General features: G+C 29.2%; 1 protein-coding gene across 1 annotated transcript in view; it reads left to right on the top strand.

The window, feature by feature from the left end:
- The first annotated feature begins 941 nt into the window (after positions 1–941).
- Positions 942–14161, top strand: part of LOC116769586 (monocarboxylate transporter 10-like) — a 77261-nt gene continuing 64041 nt past the window's right edge. The window contains exon 1 of the mRNA XM_032660726.2: positions 942–1033. The gene's annotated coding sequence lies outside the window, so the exon portion shown is untranslated. The remainder of the gene's footprint in view (positions 1034–14161) is intronic.

Genomic DNA, 14161 nt, shown 5'->3' with positions numbered 1-14161 from the left:
GGATGGGTTTCTTTGTATGACCAATGTGGGCGAATACCAAGAACTCACTTTGGATGGTCATCCAGGGTCAGTTGCTGTAATAAATTTACCTTTTGTGATGGAAAGAGCACCCTTATTCCAACTTTTCTGCACTAGTCCTTCTTTGTTCCATTAAGATTTCTCTCCCTGAGGGTAACTCAGGAGATTTCATATCAATACGAGTATATAAGGGTGAGTTTGTATTTTTCTCCACTAATTTGATAAACACGTTATATTGGTGATATTTTATACTTAAAAAGTGATGCTAATCAAGTATACTGTCTTATTAAAGTACTAATATAATTATAATTTAAAAAATCCACTTACAAAAATTTATGCTTAGTTATAAACAACTCTTAACTACGTATGTCGCAGACTTTTTAACATATTTAAAAGAAAAAACAGACAAGTTTACGCATCCCTTTTAAAATGTTAAGTATATTCTCATGTAGTTTATTTTTATTTTAAACATAGTGACATAACACGGAACAAAAACAAACGTTCTCGGTTCTACGACTTTGAAGTGAAACTCGTTGGCAGAAACGTTGGCATAAAGTCTTTTGAGCTTCTGGATATCGTTAAAAAATAACTTTAACGAAACAAATACCAGACTGCGACCATCGCCGGTTGATATTAATGATTATACCGGCCTTTTTAAATTCGTTGATATCAAATCGTTTATTTATAATCTTCTATCTATACAATCTTGAACCCTAAACTTCAAATGGCGAACAAAAAATACGAATCACGATTTTCAAATTCAAATTATACATTCCGTGATTAAAAAGCAAGATTTTTTTGGCTGTAAAAAATTCTATTTCCCAAAAGCATTCATTAAAAAATAATAATCGCAAAATAACCAACAGATTGTAAGGGTTGTAAGTATAAAATGATTGGCGCGGCTAAAGCAGATGTACGCTATCAGTTATCAGACTGAGGCAGTATCTGCCCGCCACCGGCATGGTTCGAACGTGCCGCATCGCGCTAGCAAACGAAAGGATCACCTAACTTATCGGTAAGTTTAACTCACTTCATTCAATTTTATAATAATTTTGGTAGAACCTTTTATTTGTTCTCATATTCGATAAACAAAATTTATAACCACAACAATAAAATTATACGAAATTATTTATAAATTCAAGTAGTTTTTTTTTCTCTTTTCTAGTATAGACAGTGTTAATTCAAAAGTGCGTTATATCTGTCAGCACATTTAATTTAAGCTAAGGTTCTGCAAATAAATGTTGTTTATAATAGATTGGATACAAATATGTTTAGATAAGGATGGAAGTGATGAAAGTTCTGAAACATAGGAACATTGACTAGCCTATCACCATTATTCAAATAACACTTCCTTGTTTTTTTTTTTAACAAATAAATCTTCAGAAGTTTTATATTATTCGGATTATTTGAATAAAGTTTGTGTTTCAAAAGTTAAGGAATTAACTCGATTAGCGCACTTAATCATAATTAAGGGCTTAGACTTTTAACGGCCGGAACTTTTATGGTTAAACTTTTACATAACGCGAAATTATATGAAAATAATTAACAGACTGAACCGGATGATTCTTTTTAATTCCTGGACTAGTTAAAGCCTGTATTAACTTCAGTACTGGCCCTATTAGTGTTTTATTTCATATACTTTAACGTACAACTGAATCATTCTATGTTTTTTTTTATCCAAAACAATTATATGTAGATCCTTAGTATTAATTTTCAAATGAGAAAAAATTCCAAGTACGTGTTATACATTTATACTTTGCCAAATTACTATTCCAATCTGGGCGATTGTATTGACATCTGTATGATTAGCACATGAGATCCATGGTCACTATAAACGAAGCCTCTCCCTTTTCACATTTCTTAACCTACGTCAATACTTTAATAAAAAGAGATTTTTAAACGAAAAGCTGTCAACGATCTTGGGATAAGTGTAATGTATTAATATTGTCGCTTTGTTTGGGATGACCTTAAACTGAACAAAATTATACTGACATTTATAGATTCTGACCAAAGAGAAGGAACAACTAATTAATTTTTATTTACGAAATCGCTACATCGCCTTTGTCACTGTTGCACTTAAGCCAATTGGAGGTGTGTGATATCCGATACAGCTTTAAATGCTTGTATAACATTTTATCCTTACAAAATGAGTATCCTTAAAACGGCGATTACTTATGCCATATTACGTTTTTATGTCAATAAGTAACTTGATTACATAAAATTACTCGTAAGTTTTAATTTACGCGACCCAAATGAAGGGATCGCCAACATTTTTGACCATATACAGTCGGAGATATAATGGCTATGCTAAGCAGAAATCAAATTTATTCATTACATGACATTTGCATTTTTAAAGTTCTTGAGTTATCTTATGATAACTGATGTATGTTTGTTTGTAAATTTAATCTTATTGTTGAAGAGTTTTTTTAGTAAATAAACATATATTAAAATGAAAATAAAATACGATTTATATATACATACTTTCAGCTCAAACTGTTATGTTACATTTTTGTGCTTTTGTAATACAAATACTCGATCCTTTTCTTCGGGTATGTTAAAAAAATATTCCAATATTCAGACAAATAAATAAAAAAAATGGTTTTAAGTCATAACGCGTTTAAATTAAAATAAAATCAGTCGAAGATTTCCAACAATAATTTCGTCTTCTTTTTGGTTAGTGACGTTTCCTTATAGATTTAAAAATGTCATGTGCCGATATTATATTGAACTATGTAAAGAGAGATTTGCGAATGAACAAGGTTGCGACTAGAGACTAAGAACTTTGATACTGCTGAGATCGTTCACCGAGAGGTGAAATAATTTACTTAATATTTTCGATTGCAAGTGACACTTTTTATTACATCAGATTTGTATACTAAATTTACAAAAAATATAAATATCATCCAATATGAAATATTTCTTTCCGAGAGCATCCGGGAGTTTTATATGTACATGAAATGCAAACATACACACCAGGAGACGAAGCATAAATTAGCTTTAATTTCTTTAAAAATTTTATACACAAAGGAAGCAATAGCTATAACTCAGTTTAGTTACATGGAAGTTTTTAAATACTGTAGCTGTTACAACCATGAAATCCAACAAGGTTTCAATCAACATTATGGACACATAACTTTGGTGTCCGTTAGGAGTGATATCAAATAATAAGTTTTAAAATATTAGATTATTAAATGAAGCGAAACCAAAAATACTGTCTAAGTATGTCAGAACACATCTGTGAAAAATTATCCATGTAAAATTTTTCCTTGTTTAGTATATACATAGATAGAATTAAAATATGGAAGACCTTGAAAGTTCTTGTTTAAAAATTAAAAATTATCATCGAATTATATACAGTATTTGTACCTTAAATCTAGTATTTATTGTCGTTACTAAAATGGTAATTTTGTATAAAGGTATCAATTTATCTTCTAAAAATAAAATGCTCCATACTGGATATGAAGTCACAAGTCTTCATTCATAACACAAATATGTGTAATTTTTGATTTTTTTTTTAAATTAAAAATGCTGAAATTTACTTTAATTTGAATCTAGACTGCGTTGCGGTTATTGTATTTCGATATGTGCAGCAGAAAAATAAGATTTTTAAAAACCTTTTAAAATATAATTGGAGCCTTTAAAAGATCGTTTTTTCAATTAATGCCGTGGAACCTTAAACAGAGATAAAGATTGTCCATTATACACAAACTATAATCAGATTCCAAAAAAAAAGGAAAAGACAAAGATATACATTTTGAGCCAATTTCTTCGCTTTAATTTATAATTAAATAGTCGAAGTGTTGTTAAACAAAAAATTTAAAGCATGAACCTTTTTATCTTATAGTATATATATATGGCAGAGGCACTGTCAGACATATAAATAAAAAAATATATATATCTTCAGTTTAAGTATACGATGGAATTGAAATTAAGATAAAAAAAAACATAAGTTTTGATAGCGGCAGAACCAATCCTATAAACGGCATATTACAGACCGTTTCTCTAAGCATTCTATGCATAATTTATAATCTGAAAATAGAACCACAGATTAAAAATAACATCTTTCACAGATAACACAAAGCGCTTATTCTAAAATAACATCGATTTTAAAATAAATTCTTTTTTTTGTGTATTTACTATTTATATGAGTTTTTTACTATTATCCACATATTTATATAAGAATAATTGATTTAAAATATATATGTATATATTTTTTTATGCAACACTGAATTTAATATATATCAATTACACTTAAGATTGCCTTAGAGCGATTGCGTATAGCGTAGAGCACCTTTGTTTAATAATGAGCAAACAAATATTTCTATGTTTTTTATTTGCTGTAAAGTGAAAGTGAGTTATCGCTTAGAACCAAATATCGTTTCAGGTATCAAAATATAACATATTATTTGAATCATTGGGCACGTAGAACCAATTTAATTTAAGCGTCACTTGACGCGAGTAGCCGACGCGACGCATACCGAAACCCACTTGGCCAACGTCGACAGTTTGATTTAAATTTTAATCAAACGACTAAAAAGTCGTAACGACATTCTGATGTTCAATGAAAAACTATCTTTCATTATTTATTTTAAAATTAATATGTATAACAGATATAAAATATTTAGATGATCTCAGCTGAAAAAACGCTTACGAATGAATATTGATTACACTATACGTATTTTTTTATTGTATTTATCTACTCTTTTTTTACAAACGTAAATAAAACACGAAACACAAAACCCGTATAAAACAAATGTACTCCACTTTAGCGGTTCTAACACCTAGACATAATGAATAAATTAAAATGATTAATATTGTTTAAAATATCGCAGTGGTATATTGTAAGGAGATGTTAAATTGTACACTTATTTATATTCTGTCACTCGACTCTCGGCCGCAACGCTATGTACTGGATATCACTTGCGAATATTAAAATTGTACGGCCTGATACATATAACAACTTTCTCAATTAACTTTTAAGGGGCGAGTCTAACGAGAAGTTATGCTTTACCCGCGACTCCGTCTGAGTTAACTTTGGAGTTATTTATAGAGAAGAATAATAAAAAAATATAAGGTAATGAAATAACAATATATCGTCTGTGTCACTTGATTTTATACAAAATGCAATTTTTATACCGTATTCGCACAGAACTTCTAGTAAAGCAACCAGATTAATTATATCTTATGTATTATTCTGGTGGTCTAAACTTTATTATAGTAGAAGTTAATTAAAATAAATTTGGTAGTTTATGTTGGAAAGCGTAACAAACCAACAAACAGCCATCCTTCCACACAAAGTATGAACACATACATAACATTGAGTCGTAAGTTTTAATGAGTTAGGTTGATACAATTACTTTTATTACGAGAAAAGTTAAATCAATATTTTGTACACTCATTCGCTTAGAATATAATGAATGGTATATTTGTGTAATATTCGATTGTAAAAACAATAGACGCTCGAGATTTTTATAAGACACATGAAGAAGAAAAGAAAATGTTTTATTCCTTAAACCATAAATATCAATAATTCGTCCATTCCTCAAACGATACCTCAAACTTTTAAAAACAAAACATTATCGACAAATAAACTTAGTACAGTAATTTCGCTGATTAATTAAACAGCCGTAAAATGCTAATAATAAACAAGTATCGAACTTTTACATATATTATTTAATTAAAAAAGTACACCTGTGTTACGATAAAAATCTTTCGTATTATTTTATCTTGATTTTAATTAACTCTCACGTAGATATTTAACAGCGAAACGGGTCATTAAGTGTAAATACTGTAATTGAAAATCAGACAGTCCGCTGTCATTATATTCATTACATAAACATATCATATAATTAAACGATCGTGACATTAAAGCTTTATAAAAAAAAATAGTTTATTTTTTAATAATAGCAAAGCATTTATCACATAAAGGCAAACATATATATAAATTTAATGGATACTAAATTTAAAATTCTATTGACATGCCGACAAAGTTACCATTCATAAACTAAACTTGGATAAGGTCGCACACATGGTGCAAAGCGTAAAACTGATCACTCCGTACAAAACAAATTGAAGTTAATATTTATCTTTATGAGATCATATTCATTCCGAAGTATTTCTTCATTAAAGCTAAGCACTTTGTTTGTTCCTGGTCGACTGAATGGAAAACATTCCATGGTAAGTATAATGTGGTGGTATACGGCAGAAATTTCTAGCTACGACTTCAAACACTAATATCAGTTTAAAAATATATATAAAGTGTGAAATAGAGTACAATAATATTAATAATACTCATCAATATAAAAATGAGTTTAGGATTGAATCGATATATATATATAGCCTTTTTTTAATTTAGAGAAACATTTTTTTTTTAAATACATTAACAGTCCATCTCTCAAAACCATTTTGCAAAGCTTAATTCTATCGTTTTAAAGATGGAACTTAGAATTTCAATTGAAAATTGCTTCAAACGATATTACTTTATAATTAAATCTCGCTTAAATCTACACAAATTTTGTTTATCTTCGACGTACTTTAAGAATAAGAAAAACCATTATTTTTTAATAAAAAAAAATTTTTTGATACATATTTTTGTGATGATGTACAAAAATATGTAATTATTTTTTTTTTGTTTTCTCGAACCACCGACATACATAACCAAAGATTGTTACCAAATTATGTACAATAACTCAACCAGAGTTTTATCTCTACAGAACATTACTAACAATAAATATATGTATATAAAAATAATTCAAGAACAATTTTTTTCAAATTTGTATCAAAAAAACCGTCAGTCTGTCAATTCACTTTATTGAAATTCCATTAAACGAAATAACTTTTAGCTTTTGTATGCATTTTTCGGCACGACTTTTTACGTTAATAACATGTCTATAACATTTTTTGTTTGAACATGAATAGTTTGGATTTGAACGCGATGACATAACGGTCAGTGACTATAAAGACCTGCCTGCATATCGTAAATTAATGCTGACTACAACACAATGCATACAGCCTAAGGGATTACACTCGAAGCCTACATGTTGATTTTATTGTCCAACCTACATCAATTTATAAAAGCAATAACGTTTTATCGTACAACAACACCGGTTCACACTGAAGTCAGTTTTAATATATGTGTTGATGATTAATTTCAAATCAAATCATTTCTTTTCTTTCAGCATTTTTGACATGTTACTTCATTTGTTACTTATGGACAAGTATATTTTTTAATTGAGTATACACATCTGAAATAAGATTTAATTTGAGTTCTTGTTTAATATTGAAAAATATATATTAATTTTGTGGTGTCCAAATTAAATATATTGAAATCATAAAATCTAAGATGTAGAGTCCTACAAACATTTAAAGACAATAAATATTTTTTGGTAAGAACAATACATTCTTATATTTAATATCTAAAACAACTTATGTTAAACACATTAAAATACTAGTAATAAAATCGGACCATAAATTCAATACAGTGTTAAGATCGAAGTTACTAAATTACCCCAAGTGAGAGCTCACATACTCGTAGTTTACTTGAACTCTTTATGTTTCGTGGTTATATTTATAAACTGACGGTTTTTCGGTTTGAAATTCATGAAATTAAAACATTAATAGAATCTATTATCGATAAATTGATATATTTTTCAGAATTTATTATTCTTTATTTCTCTCGTTTTGAAATTTAAACTTTTATTTCATTGTATTATTTTTTTAGCTATTTATCGCATGTCGCATTACAGCCGATCGCAGAGAAAAGCAGGCAAGGAAAACTTTTAGGTGTTTCATAAAATATTCGGTGTATTTTTTCTATTTAAAACTTTGTCGGTTGCATGCCAAGTGTATGCTAAGTATGAAAATTATTTACCATATAAACATAGCTCTAGTACATCTTAAAGTTTGCCAATTTTATCCTATAACAACTAAAGTTCCGAACTTTTTTTACTTATTAGCATTATAAATAAAGAAATATTAGGTTGTATGTAAGTTTTTAGGACCGAAAAATTGGATACGAAAGAATCTATTAATTAGGGTACGTGAAAAATCTCTAACATTCCTTGGACAAGGACAAGTGGAACCGAATTATGTCGCGTGGCTCTGACAGACATTGCTGTCCACAATGATAAATCAGGCAGCTGTAACGAAACTAGGAATTTCGGGACTTTGTATGCCGTTGTACATTTTATTCGCTTCGTACTTAACGTTTAATTTTATTGAGTATTCTATTAGATTTTTGAACGGTTAGTGATATTAAATACATGTTGGTTTAGACACGAATAAACTAATATTTGCCCATGAAGTTAAAGATATATATATAAATTTATATGTATGTGTGCATAAAAAAATACATTATTTCTAAACTGAATTTTTAAATTATTAATTCGGACCTCGTTTTAACCACAATGCACTCGGGTATAATTTGATTCCTAACAAGACATTATTTAGATATTTCTTATAAAAAAATATATTTTTTTATATACATATTGTATACGTGTGTTTGAATGTATGCGTTTGTAAGTAAATGTGTCTGTGAGTCCATTACTTTAAGGCGTATGAGTTTTTTTTTTCCTTTTCATAATATCATCCCTAATAGGCTGGGTTGGTTACGTAGAAATGTGATATAGAATTAAAAAAAAAACTTAGAAGTATCGCAGTCCTAGAAAATTGGTTTAATTACATTCTCAACAGATTTCATTTTATACAAATACGAACTAAACGAATTCTTCAGTGTTTGAATATCTAAAACCTTTTAACATAAAATCGTTTTTCTTGTAAAGGCTGTTTAAACTTATCAAGAACATGGGAGATAAATAGCTGTTACACAATCTGGTAACAAAATAATACGATGGTGCTCTAATAAGAAATTATGACACAAAATCCTTATTTAACATTCATATATTTTATAATGCATTTATAACAGACTCACGCCAAATAAAACTGCCTGTTCAGGCTTTTACACAATAATTGTAACTTTACAAATACCTAAAAAAATTACATTATATCGTATTTACGTACAAAGAAATAGTTTAAAAAATATTCCACCATAAAACCTTTTTTATGTAAACTTCAAAGCTTCCTTTCAGGTTTTGCGGGCACTATTTACTTAGAAATCATTAAAATTGAATGGCTAAGGCAAAGGCTCGCTTGTATTTTGAAATTTCATAAGCTAATTTATCTGTTTATTATATATATATATATTACAAATTCCAATGAAGAAGAACTTAAACTACGTACGAAACGTCGAGAACACGACTGCTCCTTACATTTATATATTCAAAGTGAAGTTTTATTGTTTTATAAATAAATTCATTACTCTCCAAGTCTACAGATAAGGCTTCATAAATTTTTACATCGCCAAATTTTTTCGTCTAAGCTTTTTATTATATTATTTGATAATAAAATCCCTGCTCACTTTAAATAAAACAAATTCTGACTGTTCTTATTATAGAAAATATATATATTCATCCAAAATAAATTTATGTAAATGAAACTAATATTTTTCGGATTATCAACGCGTCTTCTATTATTTTTTAAACTACATACTCCCGATGTTTGTGATCACTGGCAGACGAGATGTGAATATCTGTCAGTTGGTCTTGTCAGTCTTATTTATCACCTACCGCCTTCGATTTCTTAATTTTCTGACGTACCGCTCTGGATGCCGGCAGAATGCGCTTACGGTGTCACGAGGTCCTGCGGTGTGGTCACGGACATGGGATTTTCTATTTTTAACGAGGGGGTCCCAGGTGTTGGATAGATTCCAGCCATCTTCTCTATTGAAATTGAGATATTTTAGAATATCAATAGCTAGCGGATTAACCTCGGTATGTACCTGCCTTCACGAGCGAGGATTTGTGGTTTATCAAACCGAATGTAGTGGCCTGGTTTGTCCAATGTGTGTTCATACACTGCCGACTTCGACGCGCGCCTATTTAATTTTAATGTCTGGGATATGTTCCTTCACTCTTATCCTTTGTCTGTCCAATGAATGACAAGCCACAATCAGTATCTCATAAATTTTATGTCTACGGATGCTATTTAAGAAAATCGATGAAAAGAAAAATCTGAATAGTATCAAGTTTCTTTGTTGGTATAAAATAAACGTATTGTCATGAAATATGCAGACAGAAGGACTTACAAGTCAAAAATGTTCGTTTCCCAACTACTTTATTTATGTTTGGCATTAAATAAACGGGCCTCCATACAAATTATTTGGAACAACACATTGTGTACATATCAAATCGTTTTCAGAATGCAGAAGCACACAAATCACAAGCAATCACTGGTTCAAAGCATTGTCATGAAATTCGTTTGTGGTTTTCCGTAATTCAGTTGGTACAATTTGTGAAAGGCCTACATTCAGGACTGGATCGCAATACAGTGATTTGATTAATTCAATCGCTCCCGTTATACATAAAATTTTCAGATTCAGCCGTTTAACGCTTTTAAATTTTTAACGAAATAATTTCGTAGGTATATATATTTTTTTATTCTAACACATATTTATTAGGTAACTAGCATTTTTGTTGGTTCCTAATTATATTTTTTGTTTCATGTATTATACGGATACTTTTTTAAATAAAGAGCAAATTGAACAATTTCACCCTCGAACATGAACGAAATATAATTTTCTCATAACATTTTCGTACCGTTCAAGAAAATCATCTTCAAATTACATTATTTCTAAACACTGAAAAAATATATTACCTCGCCTAACAAAAACTGTACCTCACCGGAATATATCTTCTAAAATAAACAATTAATTTTACTTTTTCCGGCCTTTAATGATTAAATTTATAAAAAAAAAATATTAATTTACTGTTTCTTACGTTTAGTAAAACAGCTTTAATTACAGGCCATGGATGGTAAGGACCAAAAAGTATTAGGTTTTGAACTGAAATATTGCGAATGCAAAGAAAAAGGATAACAAATTAATTTATTATGATAATACAAACTTTAAAAGTACCCTCTAGGTGCAAAAACAAGTCAAAAACCTCCTTTTTTTTAATAGAAAAAAATGAAATTACAATTAAGTTTTATTTTGATTACAAAACAGCGGACTTCCTGATGACAATAACAATCAAACAATCGGTTTGTTTAACCCGCACTGTATTAAACAACTTCATATAATGCTTTCCAATTTATTTCAATTGCAATCGTTATTAGAAATACATAATTGCAAATAAACTGCCAACAATATATATCATTCTTAACGTACGAAAAAGTACTTTAAAGTCAATACGTTATAGCTGTAATTGGTTTGTAGTTTCCAATAAAACACATAAATTGTCTGACCCTCTACAACTTTGACTCGGTATATAAAAAACAGATAAATGATACAACCTTTTAAGTAACGATATATGTATCTTGATAGTGTAAAAATTAATAATAGTATTTTAATTGTACCTATATAAGTCCAGTTTGTATCAAATAAAATATCCGAATAAGGTTATTATGTAAAAAAATATATTTTAATTTCATATTAGTGTTACTATTTATAATCTGAAGCCGTCAGTAATATTTATTGACATTCAGATGTGGCTTTATTGAACTCGTGCGACGTTAAAATAATCGAAATCCTATCTTCTGTTTCAGGATTTAAGGTTCATTTTTGGTACAAAACTTATAAAAAACTATTATTCTAACGTCTGTGCTTTTTTTAACCCAACTGGAAAACTCATTACGACTCATTTTACTGATTTATAATAATTTGAATATTTGTTTTTCATTCGATAAGTATTCAGTTTATTAGATTTTTTTATCCGATCCAAATGAAAGTTTAAGGTCTCTTATTGTGTAATTTTAACTTTTCCTAAACATTTTCTCTTTTTTTATCACCAAGTAAAGAGATACACACGATTAGGTATGAGTATTTTTTTAAAAGCTTTTTAATCTTGAATTCTCATACAACAGACAATAAATTATATATTAATGAACACCAAAAAGGTTTTAGATTTTTTTTCTGTTGCCAGGCTAAATATTACGATGTTAATATTAAATTCCTTAATGTGGGAAACAGTGGTAATTTGAAAAGTAACCTTCTAATGTTCTGTTTTAAAATAATAAGTTCAGTGATATTATATAGAATAGTGTAGGTACATACATATACATATATCTATGTATGTCAGTGTTAATCTCAAACACGTAAACAAAAATTAAATTCAAATAATTTTTGTTTATTAGTAACCTATACATGATTTCATCTACGTTTCCTGAACCTTATAGAAACAGAGACTATTTCCTGCGCTCTATACCGATCAATACGTTTTCGCTGAGTAAAAATCTGTAACTCATTAAACCTTCTGACTGATAAAATATACTGTTGATACCATAATCTTATATACTCGATTTATATCCCGGCTTTCCTCATGATTTAAGAGTTTAATATTTAGCACCTTAAATTTAAAAATTATCGATTGTGAAACATATTACCAAGAAATACGTTACATACATTTTATATAAACAACTAACACACATACAAACAGATACAAACTTATATATTTATAATTTTTTACTATCACTCGTATTTATAAAAGTACCTAGTCGGATAAAAAGCAGAAATTGTCCAATTTCCTAAGCTGAATTACAGCTACTTCCTGGTAACTACTTTATTAACATAATACAATATTGGAATTGTAATAATAGTACATTTTTTCTTATCTACATCACATAATTTGAATATGGAAATAAATCGCAAATGTCACTGCATGGAACGGCTCGGTCTGTCCGAATAACAAATAGTGTTAGCGTTGCGGACGAATTACTCCCTATTTCATTAACATCTCTTCCTGAGCACATGATTAATGATTATTATATACAAGCTCAGGATGTTACGTCATATTTGGCAACATTCATCTCTGGAAACTTCATAGGTCTAAGTGTCCTTAAGAGTTGAAGCGATAAGTTCTTACGCAATTGTTTTGAGCTCGTTGTTAAAAGTACTCGAGACGAATCTTGAGACTTGCCCTAGTTGACTGACATGTGGAAGGATTGTATCTTATTAATAACATTTCATTTTACACAGGACCGAGAAATATAAGCGTCCAGATTACATTGGACAGACTAAGGTCTTGAAAAAAATTACTAACATTCTGTTAAATACCGAATCAGAAATAATATTACTATGTCAGTTGGTTTGTAATATTAAATAGAACTGTCATGATATATTCCCCATTAGCCCTAACCCACTTATATTTTAATTTGTGTTTGTTTGTCACCGAAAACTACTAAACCGATTCGGTTGAAATTTTTTGTGCAGGTAGGTTTAAGGAAAATCAAAACGTAAACTACTTCTTTCTTTGTCACGTGTTCTAAATCTACGTGTGTTTTTTCATAATAATCTAAATGAAATATTTTCTAATATAAATATTAATTCCATGTATACATTATAAGTCTTTCGTGAATAAAATTGCGGCTTTTGTCTTAATCTAAAACACGATTATTATGTCACGGCGTGTTACAAACACCTAAATCGTATTTTGATACAATTATTCATAATCACGGCCACATAATCCACAGCATTACACGGTGTATAAATTGCTTCTGTTTTTGGGTGAATGTTGTGGAATACATCTTCTTTAGCCTTTGAAATATTTCGCCCGTCCTTAAAGTATCTTCAAATTATAAAGAAATGGAATAAAATTGTCCAGTCATACCAATTGAACGTATTAATCCAGACTGTTAATTAATATTTATGAAAAAATCTCTGAAACACTTACTGCGGAAGGAATTTATTAGTTTAGGCCATCTTTGAGTTCTGCCTTCATTAGCATATGTGATATCAATTTTGTTTGGGCGTTGCCTTTTTTACGTGGAAACATCACAGACAACAAAACATATTATTGATATTAATTTTACTATCTTCAAGTTCACCCTAAGCTTCTGGAATTTAAAGTTAAGGGTCCAAGAGTGTAGTTGATTTTGAAATTTTTATAACATTTTGTATTAAAAAATATTTAAAAACCTAACTTAACAGATTTGGCAGTCTTTGGGAGTCCTATTTGCAAAATTTTTGGTTTTGTCTCAGACGTTAACGACATAATCCGTGTTAGACATAAATAGAATTATAGTCACACTGTCAGAAACTTCTAAGTGAAACTGCTGAGACATACTGTGCACGGCTTCCTGCTCATTAAGGTCA

The sequence above is a fragment of the Danaus plexippus genome, chromosome 14 (assembly GCF_018135715.1).
Source record: "Danaus plexippus chromosome 14, MEX_DaPlex, whole genome shotgun sequence".
Lineage (NCBI taxonomy): Eukaryota > Metazoa > Arthropoda > Insecta > Lepidoptera > Nymphalidae > Danaus > Danaus plexippus.
This window is presented reverse-complemented; position numbering and strand designations above follow the sequence as displayed.